At 37.8% G+C, this 21854-nt stretch overlaps 1 long non-coding RNA gene across 2 annotated transcripts; it reads right to left on the bottom strand.

Annotated features, from left to right (window-relative positions):
* Positions 1-1119: 1119 nt before the first annotated feature.
* LOC104913374 lies at positions 1120-19679 on the bottom strand. 2 transcript variants are annotated; one of them, XR_004161486.1, is made up of 3 exons: positions 19499-19674; positions 3550-10148; positions 1120-1134 (listed from the first exon to the last, which is right to left on the bottom strand). It is a non-coding gene; the product is annotated as an uncharacterized LOC104913374 (long non-coding RNA). The 2 variants fall into 2 exon arrangements; XR_795335.2 differs by lacking the exon at positions 1120-1134 and having other exon boundaries at positions 3705-10148; positions 19499-19679.
* Between the last annotated feature and the right edge of the window lie 2175 nt (positions 19680-21854).

Here is a 21854-nt window from a genome sequence, read left to right on the forward strand (position 1 = left end):
TAAGATCTGATAGAAGGTGCTGATTCAGAATTCTTCATTATTTCCACTTGGACCATTCTTCAGAGAATGCTGTCCCTTCTGCCTGGGAGCCACTATGGGAATGTCAGTTGTTGAACGAATGTACACAGCATCACCCAAGTCTAAAAGCAAGCCCAGACTCCAAAATGCACCATTTCTACCTGCTGCATGGACACCTTGTCCAAGGTATGCCATCTCCCTGCTGCAGAATTCACCTCCAAAGGTGACTGTTTGGTACAAGCTACTGAACAGAATTTCCCATGTGGGTAATTACTCACCTCACCCTGACGTGTGATAAAACTTGCAAGAGGAACTGAGCTTTACTGACTGTGTAAAATCTGTCGTAATGAAAGTCATATATGGTTGCATTCTTCCTACACCTAACCTACACTAAGATGCAAAATAGTCAAAGAAGCAGGATATGCAGTCTTGTCAGTTCTTGGGACTTTTACAAGCCTAATTATGGAAAGGATCTTAAAATTTGGTGATAATGCATACTCACCTGCAAGCAACTAGTCTCTGAACTATCAGAATTGTACTGAAGTACCTGCCATAATCCACTGAGATAACTTTGGCATTTCTCTTCCCCTCCTATGCAATACATAATTACAAAGATCTTATCTAATCGTCTTAATAGTGTATTAGCCATGTTATAGCATCATTTAATTAGCAGTCTAGCAGGATATGTCTGCAGTAAAGCCCACGGGACAAGTACTAGGACAGTTATTCCAATATGCAAGTGACAGCTGTGAGCAAGTTGCCCATTACTACTTGGTCTGCTTGCTTCTCTACTTTGTTTGAGAGGACACAGGCAAGCAGTTATCCTCAGCACTGGAGGCTGGGGAGTCGTGTTATTCAGGGCAGAAGAGTTGTGTGCACATTATCATTACAGCCAGATTTCTTAGGAAAAGAGAGCCTACTCGTGTACTTTGTAGGCCTTACCTCCCTTCTGCAGCCCTGATGTTCTTTTCACTAGGACACAGTTCTGCCTATCTCCTTCAGAAACTCCTTCTTCTGTTTCTGAGAGCACTGGTGGTTGGGGCAGAGCAAGCTCTGCAGCCTGACTAGCTGCCTCCTTGACTCACTCATCCTTCACCGTGCAGTTCCACGTAGCAGCTGGAAACAAAGAACATGTTATCTAGTGTAGCTGTGTAATCAGCCATTCCACAACCCTCAGTTTGGTGGCTTCCACCAGATCACCATGCCACTTCCCAGCCCTTTAGTAATAGGTCAAAGCTGATGTATTTGAAGCAACAATTTCAGCTTTCTGAGAAGATCCTGGGGAGGCTGATGCTGGTACACACCCTAAGGGAGCTCCAGTTTCACTTAACTTCTTGCTTTTGTGCAGGCTGCTGTTCTATTATTCCACCTTCACACAGAGGTCTCCCAAAGGCACTCATGTTGGCAGTCCATTTAAATCACTGACAACAGCAATACTGTTGAAGCAAAGAGCCAAATGCTTCCCGGGAATAAGTGACCCATTTTGGAAAAGCACATTTCATAGCAGCAGAGATAGGAAGCCTGGGGAAACACTCTGCTATTAACAACTGTACTAAAATAAGCCTCCTCTCTCAATTTTGTAACAATTGTTTTAATAAGTTTTTTGGCAAGAGGCTGGAATAAATGATCATCCCTTGCTCTTGTGCCAATTGCATTAACTCCTACACCCAGCATCACTCAGACAATTGGGTCACAACAGCTGTTCTCACTTCACACACCCAAGTTTTAGCTGCAGTTGGAAATTTTAGACATTTTTCTAAGACAGCTTCTCAGCAGCCTGAAGTTGTTTCAAATAAATGACCCAAAAATGAGAACAAATTTACGCATAGATGTCTTCCCCCAATTAACCTGAAGTCAAAATTTATTTCTGCAGTAAAATAACAGCTTGTTTTCCCATCCCGTATCACAATGTTTACTGCATATTAAAGCTGAGAAAAACTGATGTGTAACTAGGAAACAGCCTGAGGATTCATCTGTCCCAATTGGTCATCCAGACAGGGCAAATAAAAATAAACTGGAGCCCATGTGAAATATAAACCTTTATTTAGGGGCAAGTGAGTGACGACAGAATGATGAGATCAGTTTTTTCCATCCCAAAAGTACAACATTTCCCAGCTTGATAGAATGAGCCTGAGTACAGGCAAGAGCTTTCAACATATATATTTTAAAAATCCCAATCTTTAGTATGATTAATAATGCACTTGCCCTTGGCAGCCTGAAAATTTCACCTCTAAAAATCAGCTTTAGAGAACTGGCAGCTAAAAGCACTCACAATTTCAGCATCTAGCGATATTTGCAGATAAGCCTTTGGGAGAACACTCAAGCCAAACCCAGACACAACTGCACACTCTCCAGGCTGCCTTAGCTACTCCCTTTCAGCTCAGCTGCCTTAACTCCGCGTGAACACTTGCCTGAATAAATTCTTCTCATTTTGCCAGCAGTAAGTGATTATTTTGCCAGTCAACTCCCACCACCGCAACTTCCACCATCTCTTGTTATTTAGAAAATAAAACTGCAGCAGCTCTTTGAATGGACTTTTCAGGAAACATTCAGATAAACCAAATAGTGTTCCCAGTTTACACTCAAAAAGATCATTGGGAGCTGTCAGTTCAGTTCCTGCCTACACACCATCCCTACAGCTCTACCACAGCAGCACAAACACAAAGTTAGGAAAGTGACTGCTCACAACTGAAGAGCTAAGAAGCCCAGACCATCCCAGTGAACCCGTTTTGATATGGAAACGTTAACCAGAAGTTTAACTGTCAAAGAATAAAGGCATCAGCCTCCAAATTCTGAATTTTAAATTGTTATTTGGATAAGGATGGAATTACTATGATAAAGGCATTGATCATGCGTAGACACACTTTCACTTTCTTATTTATAACCGTTCGACTGAATTACTAAGACCTCACACAGAAAAAGAGGAAATGCTACAAGACAAGGCTGCAGATGCCCTGAGCTATGAGGAGGTTACTGGAAGCCCCAAGCTGTTTCAAATGAAAGGGAGGCCATGAATTAGGAAGTACTACTGGCACAAAAGTCCAAATGCCAGTATCAGATTTAAGCTTTTTTTTCCCCCCCTGCACCACATTTTAATATTTGCATCTTACAGTAAATCATAGTATTGTCTCCTCTCTTACATCTAGCTTGCTTGTTTCATGGTACAATGGGATTTAATTTCTACTCAGGAAAGCTTCTGGAGCAATGCCTAGTTTGCAAAATAACATCTCACAAGGAACATATACTGACTGTAATTAATTCCCATAGATGGAGAGTCTAATTAACAAGATTTCAAGTAATAATTCAGTTGGATTTAATCCATGTAGTGAACTGGCAACATGCACCAGAAAAGAGGCAGAGGGTGAGAGGATATATGTGGGGAAGAAATCACACACGACAGGCAAAAGGACACATTCAAAGTGGTTCCCAGCCACTCTCAGCCCTGGATCTTGTCTATTTTCCACCACCCCAGTGAGTTTCATTTCTGCTCCCTTGTGCACGCTGTTTCCTGCATACACAACACAAAATTACCTTGGCTATTTCAGTTTTCAGCTCGAAGATTAATATGCCCAACTCTCATGCACCATTCTTCTTAACAAGAGCACACTTCTGCAAGTTGTGCATTTCACTGCCATTGGACGTCCTTGTGTATCTAATCTAGCAACAGAACATGAAAGGGAAGAAGGTTCTCAGTAACACCATCTTTATTGCCAAGTTCCATTTACAAAGAAAGGTGTATTGTTCACTCTTGTCCAGGTTTTCAATAGCCAGGACATGATCAGTGCCAGCAAATACAGACTCAGCTTAGAAATCTGGATTTCAGAGATATACAACAATACTTTCTAAGATCAGTCCCCTCCCACTTATATACATTTTTCTTTAAATTAACATAAGATATCATCATACTCCAAATGTCTAACATAACTTACATTAAATAATTAATACTTATTGCCTGTAGAAAAGACATTTTGGAATCCCATTCACCTTGTGTTTGGACTTCTTTCCATTTAAATGTAGAAGTGCACATTCAGGATTTTTTTTTTTTTTTTTTTTTTCAGCGAAGCACATTTCAGACATTTTTGAAATATATTTCAGAGGACAGACTTTCATGTTCATTAAACGCTTTAGTATACAAAGCCCAGATACATTCATTCTTCTAGAAAAATACATTTCCCTTTGCACCTGAAACAATCCAACTTGCAAAACAGCTCAAAAGGAAGCAAAAAGTTTGCAACTAAACACCAACACACATTCACAAGTGGAGATGCCTAAAGCCAGTCCCTAAAAGCTGAAAATGCTCCCAGCAGGTCCCCTAGAGATGTAACCATCTGTTCTTCAGTGCTACCACAGGTAAAACAAAGCTCCTAGAAATTCTAAAAGTCCATAAATGTAGAAGCTTGAAGCTATTCTCAGTCCTCTTCAAAAACTATCCTTACGTTCACTGTAAGAACTAACTGTGGCACAAGTATTTAAATACATTCCCACACAAACACTCAGACTCTCATCTCACAGAGATGTAAGTATCAGACTGCTGTTACCACGTCTTAAGCCCATTTTACACCAGTATGAGTGTCCATAGCCAAAAGATGACAAAAAAATCTTGATTATTTTAAGATCACAACGTTAAAAAAATCCTGAGAACACCATATACTAAACTAAGCTTTAACTCTAACCTTTGTCATCAGCAAGTATTCCTTGTCATTACTTAGTTAAGCCCTTTTTAAATAAACACGCTCCACACATTCATTTATGCTCAAGAGACAGTCACAACGACTCAAGTTCCCTTCCATATTCATTAAGAAGCAATGACTTCAAGTTAGCCAAACAAAACACATACTGCCACAGTGCATGTTTATTAGACATGCAAAACTTAGCTTTACATTTGCAATACATAAGCAAACATAACACACATTTTAAAACATCCTGCAAAAGAAATCAAGTTTGAGCAATGTGCATATCCTTAAAAATTTGGGGAGACCAAAATAGGGAAAATTTTGTACAAATGTAATATAAAAATATTTTTCCATATGAAATAACCTTCTGTTTGAGACTCAGTCCGGAACTTCATCTCCCACATTTCTGTTGCCGCTCAAAAATTCCAGAACAGCAGAAAAAAACACAAGTATTCCCCCCCTCCCCATCTTCTTAGACAGCTCTACCCCAGCAGGCTTTGCTTAGATCACCATCTGCTTTGCTGGAGCTGACAGGAGGCAGACAGAGTCGTTACGTATGTTTGTAATTCATGATGCAGACGTGAGGAAAGATCAGAGCACCAGAGCACACAAGCACAGGAAATCAGTCCAAAACCTCAGAGATAATGGAAGAGCAGTGCCCAGGAGAATGATGTCCTGCAGTCAGCAAAGAGTGACAGCAACAATTCAGAACTTCCCAAACATATCAGATGCCTATGGTCAGGATGCCTGAAAATGGGTAGGAACCTTATTAAGGAGAGTTACCACTTTTGAGGGAAAATGCCCAGATCTCCATGATGCCCTGATTTCATGCCTCTTTCTAAATCTTTCACTCAATCCTAAGGCCGTAAGGTGAAGTTTTCTAGGTGACACCTGTTAGCACAATGTTCTTTTACAAGGAAATCTCCATATAGCTCTACCTGCCTAGTGAAGACTTGAGCTGGATAGCAAGGACAGCATCTGAATATTTAACACGACTTCTTTTTCTTTTGCAAGAGTGCTCATTAGGCTATTCTGTGTTTACCTCTAACACCTGTGCAGCAAAAGAGTGACCAATTAAACTAGAGCACCAACAGCACCACACGATTCAAGTCTTGCGTTCACTTCGACGAAGTGACTTCACACTTACACGAAAAGCTCAACCTGCTTGTCTTACACCTTCCCCATGGCTTCAAGCAGAGAATTTTATGTTTCACTTAGTTTAGGAGAAAAAGAAACCCAATTCCTGCTAGCAAAACGACCCTCAGCAATTACTGAGCTCTGTAATCAGTAAGCATCTGAGGTTCCTTGCTGTAAGGGTGACGATTACAGCTACTCATGTCTTACTGCTTAATAAGAAAAAAGTCACAGTAACTTCAAGCCTAATGATTGCTGATGCTGCTATAGACCATTTTAAGCATTGATTTTTAAAATTTTGCTCAGAAGAACGCTTCAAATCACAGAAGAACATTATTTCCCCCTGTATTCTGTCAATATGGGACAAAGGGTTTCTGTGAATAACTGGACATTGACTTCAACTCTGATTACCAACTCACGTGGAGTCCTAAATTCTAGAGAAGGAAGAAGAGTTTTAAAGTGCCGTATGTCCATACTTCAGCAAGAATATTTCAAAAGAGCAAATCAATTCTGGAAGATATTACTGATTTTTTTTCTCAACAAATGACTTTAGAGAAACTTGCAGCTGTGCTGTAAAGTGAAGAACATTAAGGAGTTTCTTTAACAGGTATAATTTTATAAGGTCAGCTCAATTTAAGGAACAGAAGTCAGAATTTTAGTTCATCATGAATTCATAGAATCACTTTATGAGTTAGCTGTGAAGAATGAGCTCACTCTTTACAACACAATTCATGACTACACACAGAATACAGGCTCCAATATTAATATGTATGACTGTATTTCTAGTAAATTTGTTTTAACCCATATACCTTGTGAAAAACAGGGCAGAAAGGTAAATGTTAGGTTTCTTCCTATATCCAAGAATTTCAGCAAGAAAAAAATTATGGTACAAAGGTTTATACTACAAGCATCACCCACTAGTAAGGCAGACACTGGAACTGACCACTCTCTTCTTCACCACATGCATGCTGCCACTGTGCTACAGAACAGCAAAAGGATCTGCAAGAGGCTGTGAGAATAAGCAACTGGTATCCTGGTAAAATTCAAGACAGTGAGACACAGATCACAACACAAAGCAACATGCAGCAGGCCTTGGTGTTTTCGGTGTCTCTTCTCAAAAGGAAAAGACTATTAGAGCTGTTTTATGTTATCAGAATATGGCTCAAGATAGGCATAGCCTCTACAAAACACACTGAGCATTTACCATCTCACAACATATCAGCATTTTTCTCATTTTCTCCCCTTTGGCCTGCAGTAATGCACTGAAAGAGCAAGAATGGTCAGTAGTTCAGCTGCAGCTCTCATTTGCAACTTGGTGTTTGGTTAAACAGAGTGATGCTACACTGACTCACATCAACCTTTGTTTTAGAAGATGTATTTGTGGCTGATGTGCTAATGCTTTCTTGGTCGAGTTTCCTTTTTACAGTGAAACGAGGATAAGGAAATAGCCTTTGAGTTTTTCTGATAAGAGATAGATATGATACTCTTCGAGGAATTGTAGATTAGTAACAACACAACTCATGGAGATAAGATTGCCAGATGACGTATGGCAGCATCTCCAGAGCCTGTACATTGTGAAGACTCATAATGCAGCATGAAGTGCAGTCAAGCTGTATACACATAACAGTACCTCAGCTGCCTACTGAGACCTTCACAGGAAACACCTGGTCGTGGGATTGAACACCCACTCCAAGGCAATGAAAAACACAAAGTCACCTTTCTTTCATCATTTCTTGTGCAGCGTGGCTCAAAGGTGAAATTATGCATGGCTGTTAAAAGTCCCTCTGTGAATGGCCCTAATCTTGCTAGAACTGAATTTTAAATTAGATAAATAAAGATCAAGTTTTCCTGTCTAGCATTAATACTACTTAGGGGAACTCAGCCCGCACAGTGGCATTTTCTGTAATCCAGGTCAAGAGTTAAGGTTAACAGCTAACATAAAATGCTTTCCAATTAAGGCATCATTTTTTATAATGATCTTTAGAATATTACTGGGGCTACAGTGTAATGCTGCAACATGGTGGAGGAAGTCTAGACTGCAGGAAATTCAGCTAATAGGAATTTATTTATGTGGTCCTTCTGCCCAAATTGCTACTTGTTCAGATACACATACATTAGCCACATCTGTGACTGCAGTATAAACTTACCCTAAGCACATGGAAAAAAGCTAAACCCAAAAATCACGGCCTCTTACTCCAGCAGCAAGGCCAAATTCTCACCATCATATACCCATAACAGTGTTAAGAGCACCTAATTCTCTCATTTCATTTTAGAGTTTGTGTCATTCTGGAATGGTCGGAATATTTGGTAATTCAATTTGAGACAAAATAGAAGCCACAGAAAACTAGAAATCAATAAAAGTGCATGCAAAAGCTAATAAGGGAATTAAAAAGATGCTGTTTTTCAATAGCAGGCATCTTATATACATGTTTTACATGAAGGAAAAGATTGAAAAGTGAGTCAAGATACACTCGTGGATTATTAAATCTCATAAATGTAACACACAAATCAAGTATTCCACCTGACAGCAAGGAAGAGATATCTTAAGATGGGAAAGTAGGCAAGAACTTTTCAGATTCACCTATTTAATAAGAAATCAATGTTAGTAGAGGCAGAACCAGGAAACTGATTGAACTGATGATGGAAATCACAACAGCAAGTTTACAGTAGACTTCAATGTTTGACAGCACTCAGTGTAAAACGCAGACCAATAATGACACTGCTGTTCTTTTATACTAGCTTAGCTTAATATGTATGGAAATTGATCAGAAAGCTTAAAAATTTACCATTCACAGTAAATTATGTATAAAAATCAGCAAAGAGCATTCCAAACTTTAATTCACATTTCTTCACTGCTTACTGTCAAATCAGATTCAAGATATATGAGGCAAAGTAAGGCAAACAAACCCGACTGCTTTTATGCTGTAATTTCTTTTGGTGATACTTTCAAACAGGAAAAAAAAAACAAAAACAACAACAACCAAAACAATAGCTTTCTCTTTCATTTTCAGACTTGCAAAGAAATTACTAGAATTATTCCCATGCGAAGATGAGAAACAAACAGACAAAAAAAAAATAAAAATCCAAAGAAACCAACAAGATCTCCAATAACAAAACCCCCCAAACCTCTTAAGAATAAAAGTGCCTCTGTCTGCTTCTAGCTGTTCTTCAGTAGAAAGGATATCATCATACTATCATTCCTCAGAGGTGTAGCAATTTGACTGTCAGAAATGAGCAAACAAGCAGTAGATATTAAAATATTTCTTATCTTTGTAGCTAGTTAAGCAAAGACTACAAATGTTTCAAAAATGTCTTGCAATCATATGACTAAGCAATTGTCATATTTTCAGAGTTTTACTTATGAAAAAAATATTTTTAGATGCATCTTGCTTTGAATCAGACTTTGAAATAAATATTACACATGGAAAACAAAGCACTGAACTTTGGAGTCCTGTGAACACAACACAGAAAGGGGACGAGCCTGCTGGTATCATAGAGGCCTCCAAAAGCTGAATGAGATCAGAATAAAAAACATGAAACAAATGGAAATGGAATCTCTGTACTATAATTTACACTTCTGCCTGGTGAACAATGTGTCTCCAGTTTCAAAGAAGTAGCAATTCAACATCTTGAAGCCAGGTATCCAAAAATGTCTTCGCTTTGCCTTAGCACTGTAGGTCTTTGACTACAAGGTTACTGCAGCTGGATCTTTATTTGATAATGGGAAGAAAGTAGGTGCTCTTGTACAACAGAAATGCGTAGGGAAATGTCCGATCCAGTTTCTTTTCTTCCCCTAGTTTAAATATGCCAAACATCTGATACTTATTCTAAAAGCTGCCCACATTCTTTCTTCGCCGGGCCTCTTCTTGCAGACCAGATGTCTCTGATGCTGCAGGAAGTATCTTGTGCTCCCGAAGAAAAAAAAATACAATGAAGAATTTGGTTAATTTGCGTCACTGTTTATCACAGTCTGTGGGTAGACTTAGTCAGAACATTCGTCTTCTATCTCTTTTACCTTGCAAACTTCAAGCTCAGACTGCAAAGATGGCTGAGGAATGCAGCTGAACGTACGAATACTGTGCGAATCGACCGGTGGGACCAGTGTAAGTGACTCTACACTTAGTGCATCTGTATTGTCATCTGATATTAATGATATTGTGGGCTGCTGTGCAGGAATCAGGCTAGGGGACAGGTTTGCTGTTTCTATGTCACTGTTTTTTACAGCACTCTTGCTAGACTTTGAGACAGCGGAAAGAGTTTCATCAGTCAACGTCATCTGACCAGAAACGGTCGTGCGGGGCTGCTCGGGAGCTGAAGAGTCATCTATTAAAGAAAACATCAAGAAAGAATCAATATTAGATTCAACTTAGCATGTGCATCATTCATTAAGCCAAAGAGTGTACTGTACTTCATGAATATTTAAGAATACTTGGGTGGAAAATGTAGTGCTATGAAGCACTGTGCATAAAAATTTGCTTTTTAGTAATTAGAAACAACATGTAAAATATGGCATGATATCAAGTGCCAGCACTAAACTGTTCACATCAGAAACTAGAACATTCACACATCTTATACTATACAGCAATACTGTAAATATTCCTAAGGAGAGGAAACAGAGGGGAAGAGTAAGAAAGCCTCCCCATTTAGCACAGTCTAAACAAAATTGAGTGCCCCATACCTGGAAGCTCTTCAAAATTAGTAAAGAACCTCTGTGTAACCAATTTGCCCAAGAGGATAATACCTATTTATTGTTTTAAAAACAAACATTTGGAAATTGTTCACTCATTCCATCCTCCAGATTCAGTTTAAAATGACATCTCAGTCATAGAAACTACAACTATGAAAGGACAAAAAGGAGAATTATGTGCTTATGGTAATGAAGGTGCCACAAAATAAGCCTGTTTTTACGTAGGCTTTTAAATGAAATTTTGTGCTCATAGCTGGAGCATGCAACAGAGATAAAACTGGGAATGATCCATTACATACTACAGAAAACAGATGCTGCTGGCACTTCCTTCACAATGAAATAAAACATTAACATTTACTTGTCTTGTCCTTTTTTTTTTCCCCTTAAAATCCTGCTGACAAGTAAACTGCTCATTTGGCTCAGACGGACAGCGAATGTACCAGATCAGGGGTACAGCCTTGTATGAGCAAGTATGCCCACAAATTTATATATCTTCTTTTCAGACTAGTGTAATAGATGCCATTAAAGTAACAGGTATCCAGCTTCAAGACAGACCATTTAGAGCTCATGTTAAAAAACAGCATGTGTTCAAGTGTACAGGCATCTGCAGAAAAGGCTACAAGGCAATGTAGTGTGAATACAGAGGCTAAGAATTAAATTCTGGTTTTAATACACAGTAACCTTAAAATATTTCACTTTCAATATAGTTCCAATTATTTCTGTAAAAATAAAACAGAAAATGTGAACATAAGGGAGAAAAAAATACAAACAAAAAAACACATCGACAAAGAAAAACAAAGCTTAGAATGGAATGAGCATCAGTAAGGTATCAGTGAGACAGCAGTAAAAGACAGTTTTGTTGGTTGTTATTATTGTTATGTTTATTATTTTACCTTTCCCCAAACAAAGGTGCATTCTCACTTCGAAAATCATTCAATTTTACTTTTTCCTGAATCTGTAGCTAAAGCTTCTTGCTTTAAGGAAAACAAAATTTAGATTTAAAAGGACAGTCTTTGAAACAAAAAGGCCATTACTACTTATTTTTAAAAGTAAGGAGAAATTCAAAGTAACTGCAGATTATTATTCTTAGGCGTCATGAAGCTTGAGGCAAAACTTGGCGACTGATAACAGAAGTGTTGCAAGGCTTGCATGGAAAATGAATCACTAAGAACTTTAAAATAAGGCAACAATTAATTTCTCTGAATTCCAAAATAAATCCTAACAATTCAATATTTTAAAAAAATATAGTCTCTCTGCAGTGGTTTTAACTTCTAAGCTCATAAAATCTGAAGAAAAAAAAAAATTAAACACTTTGCCAAGACTTTTTTTTTTTAATAGTAAGAATTCACCAAGATTCAAGCAGCCTGAGAAATTCTGGTAAATAAAGTGCTATCAGCCAATGGTATTCTGCTCAGGAATGGTATAATGTGTCAGATCTCTACTGCTGCTATCTCACTCCTGGTTCTGGAGTTCACTTCTTAAATATTCTGGCCCCCTCCCCCAACAAAATATCAGTGCATTGCCGTACAACTTGAATTCACTGAAAAGCTGGCATTTCATTACACTACACTGTCCCTAATCCTTTCACACAGGATCTAAATGACTGCTGAATTGACTCCCTTCTTACTATAAGGAAAAAACATTTAGAAAAGACTCCATTAAAAAATTATCTGGAGTCAAAATCCACCATATTTTCTATTTGAAGGTCCTAAAATGCATTCAGAAAAAAAAAAAACACAGAGATGGTATCAAGAAATGTAAGCAGAACAAACTCGGTGTCTAGCATCTTATAAATAGAAAAGACAAAAGCAGAGCTCTTCTGTGCTTTTTGGGGAGGGTTTTATTTGTTATTGATAGCAGTAAGTCTCTCCCCTCTACTTTCCATCATTAGTCGCTGTCAGAATTTCGCTCCTTCACTGCACTGAAGGGCAGCAGTGAGAGCATCCCTGCCAGAATGCCCAGGGAGCAGCCAGCCACCACTTAGTCCTCACAGGGGCAGGGAGTAAATATCAGTGCAGAACCAGAGGGGGAAAAAAAAAAAGAAAGAAATATTAGCCTTCTAGACAAGGCCAACAGCTCTCAGTACTATTCTGCAACACATTATCCCTTCTGGAATGATTGGTATCTGAAAACCAACCCTGCAGTCACAGCTGTAACAGCCAGAGATTACTGCCTATCAGACTGGCACCTACATCTTCAGGACTGAGCACTCAGATCCACTGGGGCTTCAGGTGGGCACAGAGCTTTATGTGTTCATCATTATTATGATCTCCCAAATGTTTTGGATGCAGGAATAGAAAAAAAAAAAATCAGAATGTTGATGAAGTACTAAATGGAGTAGGAGATCTGGCATCTTGGAATGAAAATTTGGAATATAAAGAGTATTACAATTAAAACAACAACAACAACAAAGTGCTGTGTTGATGTAGGAGGTTTTCACATATAGCACCTCCCAGTTAACTGAATGCATCACTTCAGGTCAATAATTCCATGTAAGAAAACCTTGGAAGCTCATAATTTTGGAGCCATTTTGAACTCATGTACAATTCAGCAAAGGATCCGAATAAATATCTATGCATTTTTGTATGATTTGAACTGTCTGTCTCTGAAATTGGGACAATCAACTGGAAAAAATATATATCCTCCAACTGGAAAAAAAAAATTATGAACAGATTATTACAGGAATGCCTGTCTTTAAAAACTAGATAGTTAGCAAGCTATTGATTCGGGGGTATCAAGGCACTCAGTCTGCTATAAGTTCCCTTCTCACTATCTGCAACTTACATCTTCACTGCATACAGTAATACTGAGTAGCTTTCAAAAAGACCCAAACTTCTAAAATTTGGTTCCAGTTCACACTTGACTTTTGGATAGAAAGAGCAAAAATAACTGTCATTTTTACCTGAATAACATCTGGTCACAGAAACCAGATGTCTCTTCAACATGACAAAGTTATCATCCAATATGGGAAAAATGCCTATTTACCCCTCCCCAGCTCACAAGTGTTTAAACAGAAGTGTTCTGACAAAAAAAATGTCAGATCTGGAATTCAAGTACCAAACAAGATTCAAAATCATGGTTTAACTTTGCAAAGCATTGGATATCACCAGCTGTCCACGGCTGTGAATGGTTCAACACCCTTATATTTTTTTTTCAGCACTTCTATAGTACTACCAAGGTTATCATTTCAGAAACAAAACACTTCTGTTATATCATCTTATGTTGCAGTGGTTATTAGGGAAAAAAGATAGGAGAGAATAGAAAAAGGTAAGAATGAATATAATCTACAGAAAAGCACCTTAAACTGTACAGCTACATACAATAAAAGGATAAACAAAAATATAAATAACAGTACATTAAGTAAAAAGACACAAAGCAAGTTTAATAAATGAAAAATGGTATTTCTATAATATTGACTAAAATATTTTTATGCCATGGCGGTGAAAAAAGAAATTAATTAGACTCAACACAGGTTAGAGAACTGAGAACCAGTCCGAAGCCTACTTCCATCCTTTTTGTTTATGCTTCCCCTCCCCAATCCTTCAGGCAGACATGCAGTCCATAAATCCATTTGCCTGAGTTTGATGATAAAAAGGAACAAGTTTGTACCATCACAGTCTGAGGACAATCTCATACTGAACGTGTCTCTGTTTTACCTGAGTTATAAATAAATTTCTTGCTGCCAGCAAATACCTGCATTACTGTCCATTCTGGACCCTGTGCTAAATTCCACTACAGCCATGGCTGCCCCTGTGCAAATGAAGACATGGCTGCTTTGAAGCTGGAAGTTTGATAGACCATTTTGTGGTATACAGAATTTCAGTTTTTGGGGAGAGAGCCATGAAATATGGGAGAAACTGTAGGTAAGACTTTCAGAAACAGCTGAAATTCAGAAACTGCGGCACAATTCTCCCCCAAATGATTACAGTCAAATATTAACGATGCTTTCTTCAATTTCCTACCTCACTGTCACTACTGGAAGCATGGAAACCAAGCATGCTCTATTAACTTTATGGGCTTTTGAAATCTTATGGATGAACCTGCCTGAATGGATATTGCGTGAGTTTCGGTTGCAGCTGCTGCTTGAAGACCTAAACCCAGTGTCCACCGTGACTGTCAGCCTCCGACAGACTAAACACCCGCCGTCGTCCTTTCCTGCCAGACCTTACTAGAGGAAAACACAGCGATATATCATACCAAGGCTGTAACAATGGAACAAGGAAGGGAAACTGGAATGAAGACAAAGGATAAATGTTAGAGCAGCAACAAGATTAAAAGTGACGAGGACGCATCCGTAACTGCTGGTATCTCCAACACAATTTGAGACCTCAACGAGTCTTTTTTAAGTTTGGGAAATACTTCTGCAGCTAGAAGTAGTCATTCTTTAGAAATAATGAGTGAAGCTATTGTTTCCTTACCTATCTGGAAACATACATAATGCAGTTTGGACCACCTGTGGTCTGATAGCATTACACGGAGGCAATACCTGTAGGCTTTCATATCACAAACTACATACATGCTACAAAAACCCTGAGAAAAGCTATCTATTACAAATTCTAGTAATATAGCATTATTTGGATTCCCCCTGGCAATAAATTACATGAGGTGCTCTACAGCACAGATGATAATACTTCAGACAACTCAGTGCTACTGTTCTAAGCAGTGAAACTGAAGTATTATACTTGGATTAAAACAAAGGCAAGTACAGCACTTTAAAAGATAGCAGCAGTTAAGATGATGATGCTTGGTGCATAGAAAGTTTCTGAGTAAGAAACTTTCTAGAAACAAAACTAGTTACTTGCCTAATTAGAAAATTACTAGCATTGGAGAACAGATCATACCACATTTATATTACTGATCATAGAGGAAATAGACAGGGATGGTTTCAGTAAGACAGCAGGTACTGCTCTCACAGGCTCTCCATCTTTGATCAAGCATCCTCTACTTGGAATACGTAAGTTTTATTTTACAGATGGTATCCAACATTCTCCGCAGCAGGAGACAGATTTTCATGCTTATTTTAGACCATTCACCATTAATATCTGCCAGAAGTATGAAATAAGACTTCAGTGGCATAGAAGATCACTGCCTTCTGGAGTCCTCAATAACCACTGCTCCAATGTAAACATTTTCTTAAGTGCTGAAGCCAAATGAATTTTAAAGCTGTAAGCAACTTAAAAAGTGATAAAATACAACACTCATGACATTACATATCTATAACTCTAGAAGACTGCTAACTTACAGTAACAGCTTCTTTATCTTAATCTTTGGCTTATATAAAAATAAGCACTTTAGAGAAGTTCATGGTTCCAGCAAATGCAGCCAAGAAGAGACTGTATTCTAAGCTCAGAAATTTAATTATAAAAATCTGCCTAGCAAGAGCATTTTTACCGTAGGCAGAGCAGCACTTCAAATGGACATGCTCATCTAAAAAAGACTGTAAATATGAAGAAAAACACCTAATAGAGCATTTGCAGAATCTGGCTGTACTTTTTCTATCTTGCCATGGGCTATCCTTTCTTTAAGGGATGGACTCTGCTTTTTCAGTTTTAAGGAACAGAGAACTTTCAAAGGGCTAAGCATAATTCCCAGATATTGTAAATGCAGGAGCTGCTAGACTTTTAGAAAAAAAAAATTCTATGCCACAGAGTACTGTGACAATGGTTGGTAAACTCAGGAATTATACAAGCTTCTTTTGCATACGATGAAGTAGTTAATGCAACTATTGTTCTCTTCCATTCACCTGAAATGTACTCAATCCAATGATTCTGTATAAGTTCAGTTAACCTTCCTTCTCACTGTATGATACTGTTTGATGCATGACGGAGCAAGGAAAATATTTTTACAAAACAAAAAAACCATGATTTTCTCTGATACATTTTCAAAGGCTTTTTTTTTTTTAAAACTGCTTACCTGTTTATATACAATCTTGTAACATTTGTATTTGTCAACTAACAAATGCACAACTTGTCTTTATTCTGCTCTCATCTATCAATATTCTGTGTAAAATTCAGTTTATTATGCTCTAAATCTTAATATGTGTGTAGATTACAAGTACCAAATTTTGAACACCTCAAATCTGTCAATAAACAATCTTGGGATGGCATGATCTCAAATTTACAGCAGAAAAAGCTGGTGTTGTTCTTAAGATTGTTGAGGCGATTTTCTGGAAATGCACATATTCATCTCTCTTTTTTTGGTTAATTGACCTTCTGGTCTGAAGCTCCTGAGCAACCTTGTGTGTTCTTCATGGCCAACAACCTGATCAGCTGGTACAAAAAGCTTGAGAGCAGAGAAAGAACATATGTTTGTGTGCAAATTCTCAATGGAATGGGAAATGAGAAGGACTCTAATGCGACATATTGCAGCAGCATTCAAGTGCTACCTTGGAACATAAAGCAGATCTTGGCAACTGCTTGCTGCTAATTAGCTACTTGCTACTTCCTGTTTGAAGGCCTGAAGCAAAAACCCTAAGTCCCATACAGAATTGATATGTGAGCCTCAGCACCAACTGTTCATCGGCCCATTCCTCTGAATTAACTACCTGTGTACACACAGTAACTGTCATCTTTGTTACTGCCCTCTGAGTTAGCAGAACAAAATCCATGAGCTTTGCTCAGAATTCATCCCTGCAGCACATCATTGCAAGTTGACGACTTGGTGCTGAAGCAGCTGAAGGAAATTCTCACATTAGTTTTCACGGACCTTGCTGAGGGTTACAATCCCAAAATAGTGATATGACACAGAACAGTATCATTACAACTAGGCTTCCAAAGGATCTATCAGAATCCCTAGATCCTATGGAAAACAAAAAAAGCCAAAAAACCAACAAAAAAAACCCCCCACAACACAAAACACCCTACCAAAACCAACAACACCCACTGTCCAACACCCAAACACTGTTCTCCTGCATGATGTGGCATTCTGAACATGCTACAATGAAGCCACAATATAGAGGTTATATTAAGTGTTGGCAGCTGAACTGGTAAAGTGCAGATGGAAATCAGGCTTTTCCCAACTTTGATTACTATTTAGTTTAGAACAGCATCCCATTATCACACTTTTCAAAATGCAGCAAAAATAAACAATTTTGATACACAAACAACAGCATATTAGGTAGATTTTCCTTTTGGAACTATAATATATTCTGTTCTCCAATGAGGACTCTCTTTCTAGATGAGGAATTACATCCTCCAGATCTACTCAGCTTTTCATAGAAATCTTGAAAGCACTTGAAAGACCTCTGTCTGACCTCCATAGCAAAGACTTACTCAATCCTCTTCTGAACTAACATGTTGCTTACTGCAACAGCAGAATTTAGATTTTAATTTTCATTTCTTTTACAGTTATCTCTTAGTCACTAAAAATCATAGACGCCTTTTCAATTCTGGATCACAAAAAATTAAAATACAGTAAAGGAAATAACAGCTGAAACTTTTCACACAGCTAGGGAGAATCGTGTAGTGAAACATGTTCTGTCTTTAATGCTAATCCATATTGAGACTTCTGCCAAATCACAGTGCTTCACTGTGTGATCTCTACTTACTTATCCTAGGCCTCCAAAGACCAGATAACAGCAAGTAACTGCTAGCAAAGAAAATAAAATAAGATCCTTCCAATGTTTGGAAAAGATTTCATATAGAATAACAACTCAAATTTTATTCTGGAGTTGCACATATTGTAGGAATATTGTGACTGTGTGTTAATTTATTAAAGTAATAAATGTTTTTTAATATAGTGTCTGGATGCTAGAATGCTTTATAAACTATTCATAAACTTGATAAGCAGTTTCTGCTTACCCTTCTCCAGTGGCACTTCTTGCAAGGATAGACACTTTGGATGTATAATTTACACTGATCTCCTGACAGTGTTCAGTGAAGCAAAGTTATTTCGTGACGTAAAAAACACTAAATGCCTAACACACATTGTATCACTTCGTGTAAGACTGCAGAAAAGTTCACTTTTATCTTTATATGACTTAAATGAAAGCAAAAAAGTATGTCTTAATTGAGGGAACCACAACAACCATTTCAGAGCAATCAACGTCAAAAGAGACTGTCAAGAAGGGGCTGTTAGAAAATGCCTTGTGAATCAAGTCACTTCAGTTTTTGCTTTTTTTTTTTTTTAAATATCCAGAAAGAACTGGAGTAGGGTCAGCTCTAAAGTAAAAGCATTTCAAAATGCACCCTTCAGAATTTACTTCTTGCTTAGCCTTCAGCTGGAGGTTCTCTACCTCACATTCATTTGGTTTTCAAAACAAATATCATTACAGGATTTCTGATAAACACCACACACACAAAAAGGAGAAGAATTAAGTCATTTTAAGGCAACAAGAGATTCCAGTATAAACAATCTCACTGAACTTTCTGACCAACTCAAACACGTGCCAGCTACATTCGTGCAAGTTATATTATCAGTCAATTTATATGGCTTCTTCAGCGCCAATGAAATAGCCTCCTCAGATGTGGTGTTCAGCCAAGAGTGTTATTTAGCATCCTAAATAATTACAGCTATTTGAAAGTGTTTCATACTTGGCCTCTCGTTAAAAATTAACAGAAGTATCAGATAAACATACAAAAGCCCAGTTCAAAAATAAAAAGCTTCATGTGGCACTAGGGCAAACAAATGTCGCTCTGAATTTATGCAGAACAAAAGTTCTGTTTAAACGACGACAAAAAAACCAAAACACTTCAAATTGTACATGCTAGGACACAAATCAGACAAACAGGATATCATTTAACCAGTATTTAAGATTGCCACTGAAAGATGCCAAGTATGTAACTCCTTATCCAATACAAAAATCTGAATGTACCATTAAAATTTGCACCACAATCTACTTTAACTAGTTTAGGTAAATGATCAAGTGATCTGATACCATAAAGCCCTACCCTGTGTTTAATTCAATAACATCAGAAGTCCATTTGACAGAAACATCTACAGTTCTCCACAACCCTTGGTGCCTAAGCTGAATATAGTGATTTAATACCTGATGGACTCTGTGCAACAGAAGGAGTGGAAGCTGAGCTTGCAGCCACTGAATCACACCGCCCTGTACTCCCACTGCCACTGGACGGCGACGGAGAAGAGAGTGGTGATGGATGGTGCTGATTTATACACTGGGCTACAGCAAAGCCTGCAAGAAAGGACCACAAAGTTTACCCATAAGTAACTAGCTTGTCAAAGTTCACCTACATGAACAAATCAAGAAATATTAACAGAGAATACCGCATCAAAGTGATGTTAATTCCATCAGGTGACTCAGAGGATGTACCCTCTCTCTTCTTCATCTTAGATATCTGAAAATCTGAATGCATCTTACTCAGAACATAGATGCTACATACAAGTGCAGATCAGTGAACAAGGATTAGATTATACAACAAGGGTTAGATGATGCAAAATATTATAAAACAGAGCTTGTGCAAACAGTCTAAACATGTCAGTTTGGGGTATATACAATGGTTGTACTCCTTAACATAAGGAAAATAATCAGTTAAAAGTGAACAATAACAGCCTACACAACCTTTCTTACTGCAATAAGAAATTCACAAAAGATGTGAAGGTCAAGGTCTCAGAAATCCAACATGAGAGCCAAGATGAGAAGAACACATGGAATCTATATTGCACACTCATTGCATAATACTACACCGAACCAAAAGTAAACAAGTTATTCAATATATGTTGTGTAAAAGAATTTGCACAGAACTATGCAATCAACGAAAAGATGACTGAAATTTACACTTCTGGTTACTAGAGAACATTCTATGACAGTCAGACATACATTTCTACTAGAAAATGCCCCCAAAGACATCTCATGTAAATCCCATAGCACTGCAAACATCTGCTGAACACTTGGTAGCAGTAAGGAACTATAAAATCTTCCTTTTAAAGGTGAGAAGGATTATATCATAACTTCACAAAACAAGCTATGTTAAAAACTGTTGACATTAACAAATTATAATCCTTATTTTTAATAGATGTGACTCCAGATATATCAACCATGTTTATTGGACTTTGGCACCCACAATTAAGGAAGATCTAAAGACAGTTCATTCTTGCATAAAAATTCAATTTGATCCCTTTCAAGAAACCAGCTCTCAGCATCCCACCCAATTACAGTCCTCTGTGGAGCACACTGCAACATCTCCCTCCATAAATGAACACTCATGCTCTCTGTCTGGAAATCAACTGATCAGAGTAATCAGAGGGCAATGAAAACAGCATTTTCCCCTGATTCTCAGGTATTAAACACTTCCATTTTTCTCTTATAGTGAAAATTCACAGGAAATTCTATTTTAAAGGTTCCTAATGCAAAAAGATCTCTGTTGTATGCCTACATGAACTCATTACAGGAACTCATTACATTCTGCCACCAAACAGCAGCTAAAGATACAGCTATAAAGATATAGCAGAATGATCTTCTTGGGCTCTCATACTATTTTATTAAAAAATAAAAATAAAAATTTAAGTGTATTCTCAAAACTGTAACTCAGATTCCCATCAAGTCATATATGGTGCTTTCCAACACTCATGCTGTATAATCTAACAACTTCTCCCCTGCTCTGCTAAGTGGGTAACAGCCAGTTTTCAGGAATGTCTGTAATTCTAAAAACAACAGCTAAAGAAATCCCCAGAATACTATTAGTTTCTGAGAAATTCAGAGCAGGAAGCGATCTGCACGGTACAGGCGGCAGTGTTCAACTGTAAAGAAAACAGAAAAACTTCATGCAAGAAGTCTTTGTATCAAGGCTACAAAGCAGAACATGGAATTTAATATAGATCATCACCTAATCTTGCTTCTCTGCAGAATATGAGACATCAGATCAGCATAAATAACACACTGTTATTAACAAATCATTGAGAACCTGCAGCTCTTTCACAGGAGACTGCAGGAATTTGTCCTTCAAGGCATGTTACAATCAATAAAGTCACTTTCTACTTCTTATTTTTTTCAAGAGGATCCTGTCTAGGATTCAACATTCCTTCTGCAGCATTCTGTATTTGTGAAAACAAAAAATACATTTTAAATCATTACCAGTAGTCACTATAGTTTCAGAAATTACGACAGTCCAAGAATTAGTGTGTGCCACCAGACTTGCATAGCCTGATAATCTTGTTTGCCTTTGAGTTATTGCTCTTACAGTAACAGGCCAAAAATACTCTCTGATTTATTCCAAAGGCTTCTTCACCCAGCCCCCAGTTCCCCCAACTTCCTAGAAATTGTTTAGAGCACCCAAATAGATGTCATTAGTCAAAGAACAGTAATTTATCAAATTACTGATTTGATAGTTGCCAGTTTGGGGGTAGGAACTGCAGAATGTAATTTTAACATTCTTCACTATTTT

The sequence above is a fragment of the Meleagris gallopavo genome, chromosome 16 (genome assembly GCF_000146605.3).
Source record: "Meleagris gallopavo isolate NT-WF06-2002-E0010 breed Aviagen turkey brand Nicholas breeding stock chromosome 16, Turkey_5.1, whole genome shotgun sequence".
Classification (NCBI taxonomy): Eukaryota; Metazoa; Chordata; class Aves; order Galliformes; family Phasianidae; genus Meleagris; species Meleagris gallopavo.